The 15,966-nt window shown below is 44.3% G+C and overlaps 1 protein-coding gene across 7 annotated transcripts in view; it reads left to right on the top strand.

The window, feature by feature from the left end:
- NEBL (nebulette) overlaps positions 1-15,966 on the top strand; it is a 522,125-nt gene that overhangs the window by 73,222 nt on the left and 432,937 nt on the right. The window contains exon 1 of one of the 7 annotated variants that reach the window (XM_079913285.1): positions 5,947-6,053. The exons of the other annotated variants lie outside the window; for them this stretch is intronic. The gene's annotated coding sequence lies outside the window, so the exon portion shown is untranslated. Of the gene's footprint in view, positions 1-5,946; positions 6,054-15,966 lie in introns of those variants that run through there. 7 annotated transcript variants of the gene reach the window in all.

Genomic DNA, 15,966 nt, shown 5'->3' with positions numbered 1-15,966 from the left:
CTCTGAGGAATATCCCTTTAAACCTTGCAGGCCGTTGTGTAATGGCCTCTAGACTTTCTCGTCCTCAGACTAAGAATCATAGCTTCTTTTCCCCGTCCGTCGTGGGTCCTATTTTCCAGCCCCTTTCACATCTTTGTTCTTTGAATGCTCTCAGATTTTTCTAAGCTATTCCCCTTTGGAAGTTATTTGAAGGAAAACAACAGAAGGGTCTTTAGATGTACTCAGTACTGGCTGCCCTCTCACCTTACCACCAACCTTCTTGCTCCCACTGGCTGGGTGGCTTCTGGGTCCTTGACCCCCAGGCCAAGAGCATGAGCCCCAGCTCAGCATTGGGCTCACCTGAACTGAGAACAGTGCCTGTCCTTTGTCAGGCTCTCAAGGACTTGCTAAATGAACTCTTGTCCCTAAACTGTCCCATCTGGAGTTCTCTTGGACAGAATGGGTAATCTAAGCCCTGACTGCTAATGTGAAAAATCCCTTTGTTTAAGAAAAGAAAGAAAAAATTAAGTTCAGAAAAGTCTAAGGGTGGAATTTCCTGGCAGTCCAGTGGTTGGAACTCTGAGCTCTCACTGCTGAGGGCCCAGGTTCAATCCCTGGTCGGGGAACTGAGATCCAGCAAGTTGTGCTGCACAGCCAAAAAAAAAAAAAAGAATAGAAAAGTCTAATGATTATGTTGAGAACAATGATGCCTTGGGCACCTTGCCTTGTTAGTGGGGGTGGGGTGGAGGTGGAAGTGACCAGTAAATGGAGTTAGGGGGCTCGGGTGCCCTAGGATGTGAGATTGAGGCCCCAGGGGGATGACTGGGGATGGATGAGGGTGGAGGCCTGTAGGGTAGTTAGAGGGACAGATGTTCAAACAGAAACTAAGGACTCTGCTCGCCAGACTTCAGGACAGAGTCTGGTGAAGGAGGCAGTAGGGAAAGTCTTGGGAAGTGACAGGTGTAAATGGGGACTGGGTAGCTCAAGGGACTCCAAAGTGGAGAGGGGGAGGGAGGGGGAGAAAGAGAGATTAAGTCTAAGGTGAGGTCTGACATCTCAGGATATAACCAGCAAGGACATTAATAAACTCCTCAGAATAGTGTTGGCCTGGAGTGAGGGTAAGGAAAAATTATTCAGAAAGAACATCACTTCGTCAGAGATGAAGGGTTTAAAATGAGCTTTATTTAGAGGAATCTGTAGAAGTGAGCTAGGAAGTCAAACTGGAGATAACCAAGACCCTCAGGCAAGTTAGTTCAAGTAATTGGATGCTGTGTCTATGTGACTTAACCTAATGAGTGCAAGAGCGATGCCTATGACGCAGTATAATCTCTAAAAAACAAAGCATAAACAGTTACATAGTTGTTATCATCTTTAGTCACCTGGGGCCATTTGTTCAAACAATGTGAAGATTTCCACACCCCTCTCTTGGTCTTTTTTTTTTTTTTTTTTTGGCCACGCACTCGGCTTGCTGGATCTTATTAGCCCTGACCAGGGATTGAACCCGTGGCCCCTACAGTGGAAGCTCAGAGTCCCTAACCACTGGACCACCAGGGAATTCCCTGGTTTTATTTTCTAAGCCTACAACATTGACAGACTTTCATATACCTTTCTTTATTGGTGGGGAATCTTCATCTTCTGAGAATGTATTTCATTTTGAGGAACAGTTAGATGTAATTGGAGCCAAGACTGGGGAAAAGATGAGTGATCAGGTTGGCAAGTGTTGAAAACTAGAGCCAGACAGAAGTTAGAGCTGTGAAAGTAGATTTTATTCAGGAATGATTGTAATAGGGGTAGAGAGACCTCAGTACAGAACTGGGCTCCATTCTGAATGGACAAGTGGGGATTTCTAGCCAAGGAGAAGGGTGGGGGTCAGTGGATGGAAAATTACTAAAATTCTATCTAGGTAAATGGGGATTCTGGCTAAACAGACTTAGGATTCTTGCTGAAGGCAGACCAGGGTGATGTGATACCAAGCAGAGGAGATGAGAAATTTGATCCAATATGGAGGGTGATCAGATATTGAGGGTGAGGATCCTAGCTAAACTGATTTAGCAGGAATTTTGCTAAAATTGAGCAAAGTAAAGACTGTCCTAACCTCCAAAGGTTGAGACCAAGCTGATAAGAAGGTTCAGAGGAGCCTGACTAAAGTTTGGTCAAGGAGGGCGTCTTGTCAGGTTTTTTCTTTTTTTAATATCAAAAGTACTTTACAGGGAATTCCCTGGAGGTCCAATGGTTAGAACTCTGAGCTCCCACTGCAGGGGTTCTACCCCTAGTCTGGGAACTAAGATCCCGCATACTGCTTGGCGCCGCCAAAATAAATAAGTAAAAAGAAAAAGATTAAAAAAAAAGTACTTTGCAGAGGCTTAGTTTGAGTTGGAGCCTTGAACTAGAATTTCCTCTTTCTGCCATGCTGAGAATCTATCAGAGGCTTTGGAATTTCTTCATAAGTTCGATGGACTGTTTGACCTTGAGGAATGAATTTTGCATGAACAATGCCCCTGACGTCAAAGAAACCAATCCACTCTGTCATCCGTTGTGATTTTGCTACATCAGCGTTATGGGTCCTCCCAGGGGTTGGAGAGCCCCACTGTAGGCGCTGACACTCATTTTCCAGGTCATGTTGGAAAACACATGGTTCATCACCACTTACTCTATTCCTGAAGAATGTACCATTTGTTCAGCTGTCCTTAAAAGATAAGGGCAAAAGAGGCATACATCTCTTCCATTTCTATCTATCACTCAAAAATGTGTGGTGCAATCTATATGTTCAAGTTGTCTCTAAGGAAGAGTCTGTTTCTTTATCTAAATTTAACTCTTTAGCCTTCTTTCTCCCAGTCAGTCACCCATGTGAATTAGCCAAATTGCTGACTGCCTAAACATTTTTATTAATCTTATGGACTACTGCTTATGCATCAAGGATGCCTTTGCTACCTTTTAAACTGTTTCTGTTTAAAATGATTGTTCTATAACAAACTCCTTCTTTTTTCCAAATGCATCCTTTCAGAGTAATTTCATTTGGTATTTAGTATTCTTTGCATTCAATGATTCTTATATATAGTTTAAACATAAGTAAAATGTGTTTTACTTTGTGATCATAATTTGTGATCATAATTTCTTAATACTGATTGACCTATCTTGAGGGAGTAAGGTAGGAAGTGGAGAGTACAGCCAGCTTTTGTTGAATTGTTACTAGAAGCCAGGAACAAATTATTATCTCATTAAAACTTTACAAAAACCTAGGAGGTAGATATTATTATTCCCTTTTGGCAGAAGAGAATAACTGAAACTTAGATGAATTGCTCACCTAAAGTCACACAGCGAGTTAGTGGTAAGGTCAGGGAGCTAACTCAGGGGTTCTAAATTCTAGGAAAAACAATCTAGATGTTTTAGACACCAAGAATCCAGTTCTCAGTGTACTATATTGTCATAAAAATGGTCTGTCTTGTGGTGTAAGGAAGCTGTTTCCTCTGTCTTCCACAGACCCAGCCTTCCCTAAAATGGCATCTAATGGTCATTCTAGAGGCAGGCATTTGGTCATCTGTTAGTCCTGTCTTTCTTCCAATCATTACAACTTTCTTCTCAGGACTGATTTTTCATGCTTTTGATAATCCATGGTACACTTTTTTGGAATCTCCCTAATACATTCACAATTGCTTTAAAAAAAAACCCAAACATCAGGGGCCACAACAGAGTGAACTCTTCTTATAAAGGTCAGGTTAACACAGAGGACAGTAGTGTGGTTACTTACTGCATGAGGGTGTCATGCTCCTGTTAGAACGTTGATTTCATGTAGACACTGCCTCCAATCCTACTAGCATTGTACTGCTGACTTATATACAAATATGCAAGTGCGTGTATGTGTGCACTGGCACACACAAACATACTTATCTACTGTGTGTGTGTGTGTGTGTGTGTGTGTGTGTGTGTGTGTCAGCTTTGGCCCCTGGATCTTTTTCTGCTATTCCTGCTCTTACAACACATGAAGGAAGAATAGAAACCAGCCAGAGGCAGGGTGTTTTCGTGAAGGAAAATGCATGTGGGAAGGCTTTGAGGAAAGGGAAAAGAGGGTTATAGTAGATATTTGTTAGCTGGGGGAGAGTGGCTGACGACAGTGTTGAAGAGGCATCCGGGCACCAGTCGACTCACTTGATCCTTACACCAATCCTATAAAGCAGGTACTCCTAGTATCTGCTATTTACTAATGTGGAAACTGAGACCCAAAATGTTAAATAACTTTCCCAAGCTAGCTTACTTAATAAACATTTGTTGAATGAAATAAAAAGAACTAACTTCATGGTGTTGATTTGAACTTGGGGAAATTTTTATTCCTCGGCATGCAATTGGGTTGATTTCTGCATTCTGCTTTAAATGCCTTAAAGTGCCTTCAAATACCTTAAGGTATAAAAATATGAACTGATGAACGCACCTTCTTTCTCCATGAGTTTTTGTTTGAATGTTGTTTTACTTCTCCTCTGTAAATGGATATGATATTAACTCTTAGATTCTGGAAATAGCAATGCCTTAATTTCCTAGGCCACAATGTCTCAATTCATACCTAGTTCTGTCTTTAGCAGTAAATCCTGGCTCCGCCATCATTTTGGGCCATTTACTTAAACACTCAGTGCATTAAAGAACCAATCAGGTCCGATAAGCAAGACACTAGGGTAAGGGATGCTCTGTAAGCTGTCAGAACCTGTTGGAACACTCCACAGATTCCAAGTCTGAGAACTCCACTATGGTACAAAGAGAGAGCCTGATATAACTTGCTTTGGGGGACATTAGTCATGACTTTACATACATTTAAGTACTTTAAGTGAATATCTTTAAAGTACAAAATATTCCTTTGAAAAGGACACCTTGACATCTTCCTCTTCATTTCATTTCCAATCCATCATTCACTCCTATTGGCTTTACTTCCTGTTTCTGGAATCCTCCTGTTTCTCTCCCTCTCTGTCTCACCACTCTCGTCTTGGCTCTCATTATTTCTTTTTATTCTTTCTTTCTGGTTTTTTTTGGCCGGGCCATGTGGCTTGTGGAATCTTGGTTCCCCAACCAGGGATCGAACCCATGGCCTCTGCAGTGGAAGCACAAAGTCCTAACCACTGGGCTGCCAGGGAAGCCCCCTTGGCTCTCATTATTTCTCACATGAATTGCTTCAACAGCACTGGACTCGTTACCTTTCCCCACTCTGATTCCTTCCCTCTCATAACCCCACAATGTGGTATTTGACGATGTCCATCTCATCATGAGAGGTCCTCCCCTTCCATGGCTTCCTGTTACCCTGATGCTAAGGACTCAGATCTGGAAACCATCCTACAAATCCCTGCACGTGGGCCTCCCTCCCCCTCCAGCCTCATCCTGCCCCCACCCCATGCTTCTTGTGCCCTGTGCTCCCCCGCATTGGCCTTCTCAGGGGCCCTTTAACCATCCATGCTCTCCTTGCAATATTGTTTCCTTCTCTCCTCTCCTGATGCCAGCACTCCTCCACATCTCAACTCAGGGGTCACTCCCTCAGGAAGCTCTCCTTGACTAAGTCAGCATCCTATACCTTTCGAAGTTGCAACTATGTGTGATTGCAGATTCATGTGTATCTTGTCCATTAGAATTTAAGGGGACCATGCCTTCTGTTTGTTTGCTCTCGACGGTACCCATAGTGCCTGGCCAGAGGGTGGCACAGTGTAGGGGCTTAAAAAACATTTGTTGAATAAAGTGTGCAAAGCCTTAAAAGTAACTATGCATTTTGTGCTATTTCATTAGGGTAAAATGTGGCTCATTTTAAGTGCTTTTGAGACACTCCCCCATCACAGCAGCATGCTCTGGTGGGTAGGCTGCTGCACCAGCAGCTAGAAGCCCTGGTAAAACCGGACCGTCTCCAGCCTCCTTGCCTGCCTTGAAGGCCTGGTGAGGAAATGCATTACGTGAAGCGCTTCCTAAGCTGGAAAGTTCTTTAGGAATGCAAGATGATATTGTAAGTCAGATTCAAGAGCTGAATCACTCCAGCTGACTTGAAGACATTCTCGTGGACGATACTGAAAATTAGAATCTACATTGTCTTGAGTGAGCAGAAAAACACGGTAAGACCTGTGGACCAATGTCTCTTTTTCGTAAGTGAAAGCCAGAAATAGAACAAGTTACCAACGTTAGAGTCACACAAAAAGCCATTATTTCCCCGTGATAACTGTTGTACCTTGAAATGCAGTGTGCTTCTTTCAAGTGTGTCTTCTCCCAGGAGTAACCCCTTGTCTCTGCTCTTGTCTGGGGACAGGATGCAAAGGGGCCCAATTCCAGCAGCCATTCTGTGGGGCTCAGGACACCACTTACAGGGTCGTGACCCCTGAGACTGGGCCATGGGGGCAACAGGGACCACGGAAGGCTGTTTCTGCAAAAAGAGCGAGCAGCTGTGCCAGCTTTGGAGAAGCTAGAGATCAATCCTTATATGGGCTGGAGGAACAACGGGAGGGGAAAGAAGGGAGCAACAGAAAGACGAGACAGGCCCAGGTAAAGGTTTGATTCTCTGACTGTTGCATTTAATAACATTGACATTTTAAGGGCCAGGGAGAGGGTGGGGGGCTTGAGTGGGTGACTCAGTTCTTGGGTTTCCTGCTGCCATTGTGGGGTTCTGGGCTATTTTCTGCAAGCCTGCATGAATACAAGCCTTCCCCTGAGAGGATGTCAGAAACTTAAAGTAACAAGAAATAAAGCTTTTATAGGCAAAGGGGTGGAGGTGGAAAAAAAATCCTATCTCTTGGACCCACGATGCCCACCCATTTCTGAATTGGTTAGGGAGGACTCTTCCTGGGACACTTGTTTTCCTCATATGTGTGTTGCTCTCTGGGTTCTTTGGAACATAGGGAGACCAGACCCTAGTTTCTGGCCACTGGACTTTAAATCTAGGCAAGTCAGATATAATTAAGACATCAGAGGGCCTGGTAGATAATAAATAGTGTGAAGACTGTGACCAAGAGACTGTGCAGTTTTACTTGACAAAGTTACACAGGTACTAAGAACGGTACTTAGGCCAAGATGAAGTGTCTGCAGCTGATGGGAACCATGCTCACTGAATTGCGTTGATGATCCCTTTCCGTGTCAGCGGCTGACCTTCTGAGCATCTCAGTCAAGTATTTAACTTCCCTGAGTTTCCACCCATCTAGTTTCCCGAAGGAGACAATGCAGTGTGTCTCAGAAAAAATGTTTCAGTATTCTCTTAGGAGAATGTAAGCATTATTACAAGGATTGTTCCTGGTGTGGACGGTGATAGTGATGACGTGTTGATTCAGGACTAAAGAACATCCTACCCAGTGGCTGTTCATTTGAAGGAGGAAAAAAATCCATCCTAGACCACTCCACTGCCCCATTGACCTTGGGTCATTTATCTCTGGACTCTCCCTTTGCCCTCCTTCCCCCAAATTCTGTAACCAGCAGGGGCCCAGTCTCCCTGTCTTTGAGAAAGAGGAGTGGACGGAGAGGGTGAAATTCCAGTTCTGAGGTTAGAACCCCAGTAGGCCCCTTGAAGAACTCTACGTCTATAAGATTAGTTGAGAAGGAGATGTGACAGATTGTTAGTAGCAGGGCTTCTTTTCTGATTTTGTTTTGTTTTTGGCCTTGCCGCTTGGCTTGTGGGATCTTAGTTCCCCTACTGGGGTTCGAACCTGAGCCCCTTCCAGTGGAAGCTCGGAGTCCTAACCACTGGACAGCCCTGGGGGAATTCCCAGTACCAGGGCTTCTTAATAGACTTTTGAAATAAAAAAAAATATGTTTACATATTTTTTGTTTTTAGGAGGGAATTTATATACTTTAACATATCATTTCACAAATTCTGAGAATAAACCTGTTTTCCTGTATTCAGTCTAAATACGAATGGGTCATTGGTGGAACAGAAGTGTCAGGGAGAAAAACCTTTTTCTCTATCCTGTTTAGTGTTTTTCTTGGGGGCCTGCAAATTAAATCGACAAAAGACAAGTTAGCAAGAGAAGAAAACAGATTTAATTACCTACTTAGGCAGGGGAGTTCACGAGGAAATGTGACTCAAGGAGGTGGTTAGATTTTAGGGCTTCTACACCATAATCATAGGGGATGGAGAGGGGCAAAGGGGCACTTCTGGGAGAACAGATGACTTTTTTGTAAGATAAATGCGCTCATAGGAGAAGAGATAGGAAATACGGTAGTTTTGTGACACTGTCTGTTTGGGTGAGGTGCTTCTGTCTCTAGAATAGATTCGAGTTGCTCTCTGGAAAGGGATTTATGACAAACAAGTTCTTCGGGAGGGCAATGCTTTTAGGCAGATAAGGGGTTTCAAGAAGGCAAATGTCTTCAGCTCAAAATAATTCTTATGCCAAAGTGGCATATTTTCAGGTGGCAGGTCCTGTTCCCCTTCATTTATGTCCCGAATTCTAATACTACAAATTCTCTGTTCAAGACTCTTCAACAGGGCTTCCCTGGTGGCGCAGTGGTTGAGAGTCCGCCTGCCGATGCAGGGGACACGGGTTCGTGCCCCAGTCCGGGAAGATCCCACATGCCGCTGAGCGGCTGGGCCCGTGAGCCATGGCCGCTGAGCCTGCGCGTCCGGGAGAGGCCACAACAGCGAGAGGCCCGCGTACCGCAAAAAAAAAAACAAAAACAAAAAGCACTCTTCAACAGCTTCTCATTTGACTTAGCATAAAACCCGAGTCTTTACCACGGCCCCCCTCCTCCACCCTCACCCCCACCCAATGCTGCTCTTCAAAAGGGGTGGAGTGGGGAGCGGGTCTTGATTCCGGACCACATCAGTCCTCTTGCCACTGGGAGGGCTCCTCCCCAGGGCTTCCCGGACCTCCAGGGAAGGCGAGGCCTGGAGGATCCCATTCTTGTCTTTCCACTTTCTTCTTAGCACCTCTCACATCTGATGTATATTTACCTATTTAGTGCATGGGAAGGCAAGGTCCCTGAGAAAAAGGGCTTTGTTTTGTTCACTTCTGTGCCCACACTGCCCCGCCCCCCTGGCACATAGTAGGCCCTCAAAAAATTGTGAGCAGGGCAGACTCTACTGCTGTCCCTCAATAGCTTACTGTTTAGAGGGAGAGTCAATAGGAAAAGAGTACCTAATCTCTGGTGCAGTGCGTGCCAGGGGGGGCAGCAGCTCTGGAGCAGGTGCCTGGCTTGCCCAGCGCGAGGCTTCATGAGATTGCAGTGAGGGGTGGGGGGGTGCTGAGTAGAAGGAGCATATCTTCGTTCTTCCCACCTCTCCAGGTTTCTAGAATTAGGCTGAGTGGAGGCACTGAAATACTGTTCCCTATGCAAGACCACTTGTTATGAATCTTTTGTCTGCTTTGATTTAATTCCCGGAAGATTCAAGTATCATTTTGTCAGTGTAAAAAAGAAGTTCTTGTTTGTGTGCTATTTGTATGAACTCCCGGGGTGGTTTATATGAATGAGGATGAAGATGTTATCAGTCGGGGGTGTGGTGGATTGTAACCACCTGCACTGACATCTGTCTTCTTTCTAGGTAGCATTCTTTCTTCTTCAGCAAACTCCTCTGTTACTCCATGGGGTGCACAAGCTAATAAATTATTCTTAAGCCAGCCTCAATTGGGAATCTGTCCCTTGCAAATGACAGACTAGTACAGGGACTATATTATGTTGACAGTGGGTTCATAAATGGATTGAATGAAGATAGCTTCTTCTGACATTTGTCTGTTCCCCTTAATATTTAGTATGACATTTAACACAGAGTAGGTGCTCAAAAAATTAGATGACTTGATATCCTTAACACACAAACACATACACAAAGAGAATAGAAAAGTATATTTTGACCAAAGCTGCAATCTTGGATGAGTACTGATTAGGGGTGTTTTGTTTTCTAGTGTGGTATTACTATCAAAATTCAGTGATGGCAGAATATGTACTCCTAGAAGAATCGTTTCTCATTTTGTATTGGCTAAGACTATCTTTCATTTGCTTGCAAATAACCATCTTACAAAAAAGACCAGAAGATATAACCTCAAAATGAATTCCCAGAGGGGAAGAGACGCAGTTTGATGGGTATAATAATAACAGTAACAAGGATTACAGCACAACATTGACAACGTAAAGGGGTTTAAATGCTTTACATAATCCTTTCACTGAGTCTTCACAGTTATCTGTCCTGTAGAAATTCTCATTCCCATTTTACCGAAGAGGAAACAGAGTCTTATAGAGATTGATTTAAATGAAAATTGGAGCTAGAGCCAAGAGAATAGGCTGGAATTCCTGCTGGGCTCCCTTGGGAGTTGTCCCTATTGCTGGAGGAAGATCACTGACCTCTCAGGGCCTTCTCTGAAGATTTGAGATTGTTTTGCCATCTCAAAGGCTTAAGGAGATTTATCATTGTTTTTAAACTTTCTAATACGCTCAAGGTACCCGTGCAAAAAGTTTGGAGACCCTGATTCTTTCCAACCCCAAATGGCAGGAACAGCTCTCCAAACCCGAATCCAAAACACTTTACATGTAGGGTGACTTGTGTTACAGGGCAAATGCCCTGATAAATGAGATTCATCAGAAAATTCATCAAGTTTCCTTTTCTCCAGCTTCTAACTTAAAGGTCCTCATAGAAATGAATCCGTAAATGCCATGTAGACTTTCAATAACATTCTGCCACCAGAACTTGCCCAGTGAGATGTGACCGTCCTCGGACACTTCTTGCACCTTCCTGATTTCTCCAAGTACTTCTTTTTCTAAAATTGGCTCACTTACTTTCCTTCCAGACCAAGCTGGGGTCGACGGTGGGGAGGACTTATATTATCGGAAATCCCGAATCAAGTACCAGGATAGGCAAATTTCTCTTTTCTTTCCCTCAACTTTGAAATCGTCTCTCGTCGGTGTATCCGGCTGTGATAAGCCAGCCTGATTTGGTGGTGGATTGGTATTGGGATGAGCCGGGTTAACTTAATCTCCTTTTAAGTAACCGAGAGTTTTGGGAATATTGACTGTGAACATTCAGACAGTGTTATTGTAAAGACACTTTCTCCATGTCCTGCTAGGAAACACGGAGCCCTCGCCTTCCGAGGTGGAGTTAGGAAGATTACGGGCGGACCCATATGCACGGTTATGATCAAGGATTCGAGTGTATTGGCCCGTCTACCGCACCAAAGAAATCCGGATTCTTAACACAACTGGGGTTTTCCGGGTGCGCCGAATGTGTGGGAGACTTGGGTGTCAGGCACCGTTAATGGGCCATGACCGATGGGAACATTTCTGCCTCTTTCATCTTCACGCTGAAGGTCCCCCCCCACCCCGCCCCAATGAAAATGTGCTAGGAGGAAAAGGAGTTGGGATAATAATTTCCTTTCTTTTCCTCCTGTTGGCTTCTGCTGGCAAGTTGTCCTTTAATAAAAAGCACGATGGGCAAGTGTGAGAGCGTCTAGCTTGAAGCTGGAGACAAAACCCCACCGGGGAATGCCAGACCGTCCACCGGGGGAAACTGAACACCGACTACCTTCTCCACCCAAGGCAGCCTCCTGCCCACCGCTACTCACCGGCTGCACTGGCTTTTCGAAACCTCGAAGCTGAAGATTTTCAAAGAAGGAGGGTGAGTTGCTGCAGCTGCTGCATCAAACAAAAGCAAACAGATTAAATTAATTTAGGCTTCAAAATCAGTCCCATTCTCTAATTCATAAAATACTTCAAACACGGAGAGAAATGTCATCTCCCAGATGATTGAGGCTAATCCACTTTATCTCTTTTTTTCTCTCGCATTTGAATGCAAACCATCAAGACATACCTCGCCAGTCAAAATAAACTCATTCCAAACGCTTCCGTCAGCTTTTAATAAGTCTTCTCGGCTCCGTACACAAAACAAACTCCTGTTTCGACCGAGCTCAACGGGCTGTGTGCAAAAAAAAGAGGGACAGTGTACTCATTACAGTCTGTTAAATTGCCAACACTCGGCAATTAAAAGGTATGGCCCCGTGGAAACACTGCAAAACAGCAGTTAGTCTCATTGTCTTCTCATTAACAAGATTGTTATTTTAGCTCTCCAGGTACCAGGCTTCAGAAACAAAACATTCTTGGCTCCTGGGGAACTCCAGGAAAACAGGGAGTTGTTGACAGCTAGGACTTGTGGAAAGGACCGTTTATACTATAAATAAATTTGCACATCCTTGTGGTTGCAATAAATACACTTCCACACCCATTCTCTTGGACTAGATGCAGAAACCGTTTACAGGGAAGTCAAAAAGTCTTGCCCACAGCAAACAACACTTGTCCTACTTATGAGGTCAAAGCGGGTGCTGCTGAGTAATGAATGCCTCCCCTCGGGACACAGAAATTTGGATTTTTTCCCTGCAAACAGGCTCTGTGGTCGACGCCACAGGCGCAGGGCTGGAAGGGATCGTGGAGGCTGTTATTTGTGCTGGGCCTGAGCTCCTCACTGCTTGGCAATCATTTAAAAAATGATGACCCAAATCTTTGCCATTCGCCAAGTGTGAGTACTTTGTGGTGAAGAGGAATGCAGCTCTTTGATTCCTGCATTCCTCCCCGTTTCCCTGTGTGGGTGGAAAAAAAGGCCAAGAATGTGAGTGATACAAAATCTCTTATGTTCTAAAGAAACCAAAGGAAGCAATGTATCTTTCCGATTCTGCCAAGATACAATTTTAAGTTTGATGCCCATGTGATTTTTCTTTCATATGATTGAGACCTTCATGGTTTTCCTTAGGACATCAACAGAAAATGTAAAACACTGATTTTCTTTTTAAGTGAATGGGGTGGGGGGAAGTCCCTTTTAAGAGACTAGGCACAAGGGATGTTTTCCTAATTATAAAGACAGTATTTACTGTAAGATTAAAAGTATAACTGCAGTTGCTTAAGACTTGAACAGTTTTCAGGGAAAAAACCCCTAAAGTTACTTTCTCAGTAAATTTCTCAGGGGCCTATTGTTTATTTTACCCCAACCATAAATTTCCTCTTAAATGCAGTCTTTTGCATTGACATTAGGTGGTGAGAGACCAAGATCATCTTGCAGTTTTAATGATATGCTGGTTTACGCTTTAATGGCCAACTTCCATTTTTCAGGATTTTGCTAGATAAGACCGTACAATGCTTTGTTAATTAAACTTGATCTTAGGAAACGTGTACATTTTATACAAAATAAACACATGCCCTGAAATTGGTTGTTTTTGATGAAAGGCCCTCCCTAGAAATATCCTGTGTGGAGAGAAAAATAAAACCACTTTCAGCTAGAGAGAACCAAACACCAAATACCTTGAAAATCTGATGTTTTGCTCCTTATTAAGTCAGATTTAAGAGCATTACTAAGTTATACAGCCTGACTGATATTTTCATTTTTTGGAAGAGGGACAAGTCTGGGCATTAAATGCGTAACAGCAATTATTATCTGCGTGTGGGTTTAATTAGGAAAGAAGTCAGGTTTTTATTTTTCATAATTGTCATCGTCATGACCCAGTCTCCATGTCAAGCTTGGCGCTGAGCGGAAAGGCTCACAGGACCTCCAGCCCTCCCAGGCTTCTTGCCTCAGCGCACTCCCTTCTCCTTGCCCAGTATTTCTTCTTTTAGCTTCTAGTGGGACCTTCTGAAAACTGATTATTTGGAGGAACTTAGTAAGGCTCTTAGGGAGAAGAACAACTTTAATGAGTTCTAGGAGATAGGAATCCTCAAGACCGAGGACTGAAATCCAGTCTGGGGAAATGTGATGATTCCTTTTGCTCTGACTACAGCTCCGTGCATCAGGGCAGAATATCTATGCAAACACCAGGGAGGGTTGTTCCAATTTCCTGTAGTCTCTTGTGTGTGTGTGTGTGTGTGTGTGTGTGTGTGTGTGTGTGAAGAACTATAGTGAATCCGATGGCCCTCTTTGCCTCTCTTTAATGTTAGATTGTTTAGAACCTGCTTTCTTCCAAGATGGATTTGAGGCAGCTTCCAAAACACACAAAAATCAAGAAAACAAGAAAATAAGTCTAGAGCAAGATTTGGGGCTTTTGTGGGTCCTCCCTGGCAGTCCAGTTGTTAAGACTCTGTGCTCCCAATGCAGGGGGCCTGGGTTCCATCCCTGGTGGGGGAACTAAGATCCTGCATGCCCCACGGTGTGGCCAAAAAATTAAAAAAACAAGAAGAAACAAACAAAAAACTGAATCACTTTGCTGGACACCTGAAACTAACACAACATCCGTTAAAAAGAAAACAAAAAAAGATTTGGGGCTTTTTGGCCCACACAGTTTCTGCTACAAGTATCAGCTCTGCTGTTGTGTTGCCACAGCAGCTGTAGAAAATAGTCAAGGGGTCTATCGTGTTCACTGGAACCATAAACAGGCAGCAGGCGGGATTTGCCCGTGAACTGCTGTTTTCCGACCCCGGGTCTAGACTCAGAATGTTAAAATTAAGTAACGAAAATATATTAGGGTGAACTGTATAACTGAAGGGCCTGCATAATTGCTCAATGGGGTCTAAATTCAGCTGTGAGTTTCCTAAAGGTCAAAGCAAAGAGGAACGCTGGCCTTACCTTTATTATTATTTTTTAATTTATTTATTTAAGTTATTTATTTTTGGCTGCATTGGGTCTTAGTTGCTGCGCACGGGCTTTCTTTAGTTGCAGTGAGCGGGGGCTACTCTTCGTTGCGGTGCGCGTGCTTCTCATTGCGGTGGCTTCTCCTGTTGCGGAGCACGGCCTCTAGGTGCGCGGGCTTCAGTAGTTGTAGCACGTGGGCTCAGTAGTTGTGGCTCGCGGGCTCTAGAGCGCAGGCTCTGTAGTTGTGGCGCACGGGCTTAGTTGCTCTGTGGCATGTAGGGTCTTCCCGGACCAGGGCTCAAACCCGTGTCTCCTGCATTGGCAGGCGGATTCTTAACCACTGCGCCACCAGGGAAGTCCCAGCCTTACGTTTAAAAATCTCACTTTCCACAAGATGAAAGCACACCAGCTGCTCTGGAGGAATTCTGGCCTTGTGGTTTTGATCATTTCCTAAAGACCTGAGAAAGGGGCGTTATGTGGTATAAGGCAGGGGTCCCCAACCCCCAGGCCGCAGACCAGTACCGGTCCGCGGCCTGTTAGGAACCAGGCCGCTCGGCAGGAGGTGAGCGGAGAGGGGCCAAGCGGAGCTTCTTCTGCCGCTCCCCATCACTCGCATCACCGCCTGAGCCATCCCCTCCCCCATCCGTGGAAAAACTGTCTTCCACGAAACCGGTCCCTGGTGCCAAAATGGTTGGGGACCACTGGTATAAGGGACAAAGTCCACAGCATCGTATTTTCAACAGCCAGGTTCATGGAGCTGCTGTTAAGCATCCCTCCAAGTGAGCCAAGGGCGTGATTCCAAAGCACAGTCCAGAAAATGCAAATCTGAGGACATGAGACACTTTACTTGGATTGCCGGTGGTCTGGGCTGGAATCAAAGTAAAATGGAGACCGTTTAGCTAAAGGAACGAGTTGCACGCTTGTCACCCACACAGTCTCCCTTGAATACTGAGTCGTTGAGCTCCCACCCAGTTTCAGGCTGGTGTCAGGATTCCCCTGTGGCCACAAGGTGCTCATTCAACCAGGGCAATTACGTTCCCGCTCATTCTTTCAGGTTCAGGACCAATCAGGCTTAGGTCCCCATTCCTGCTCTATCATAAAACCTAAAAGAAGGCAGAGGGCAATTATTTTCATGTCTTGTTATTACTTCACCCCTTGATGACTGGCACCATATTGATCACCATTTATTCAGTGGTTTCCAGGTGCCAGGGACTTGGCTAAGCACTCTCTGTGCGTGATCTCATTTTCATCCTCACAGCCCCATGGGGATACAGGCAACTGTTCTTATTCCTTTTCTTTCAGATGAGAAAGTTGAGGCTCAGAGAGATAGTAGCTTACCTGGCATCACTCATGAAGTATTTGGATATGAACATAGGCTTTATCTGGTTCTTTTATTTTTTTAGACTTTTTTTGAAACTGAAGTATAGTTGATGTATAATAGTATATAAGTTATAGGTGTACAATATAGTGATTCACAATTTTTTAAAAGGTTATGTGCCATTTATAGTTATTAT

This window comes from Stenella coeruleoalba (assembly GCF_951394435.1).
Source record: "Stenella coeruleoalba genome assembly, chromosome: 2".
In the NCBI taxonomy this organism is placed as follows: domain Eukaryota; kingdom Metazoa; phylum Chordata; class Mammalia; order Artiodactyla; family Delphinidae; genus Stenella; species Stenella coeruleoalba.
This window is presented reverse-complemented; position numbering and strand designations above follow the sequence as displayed.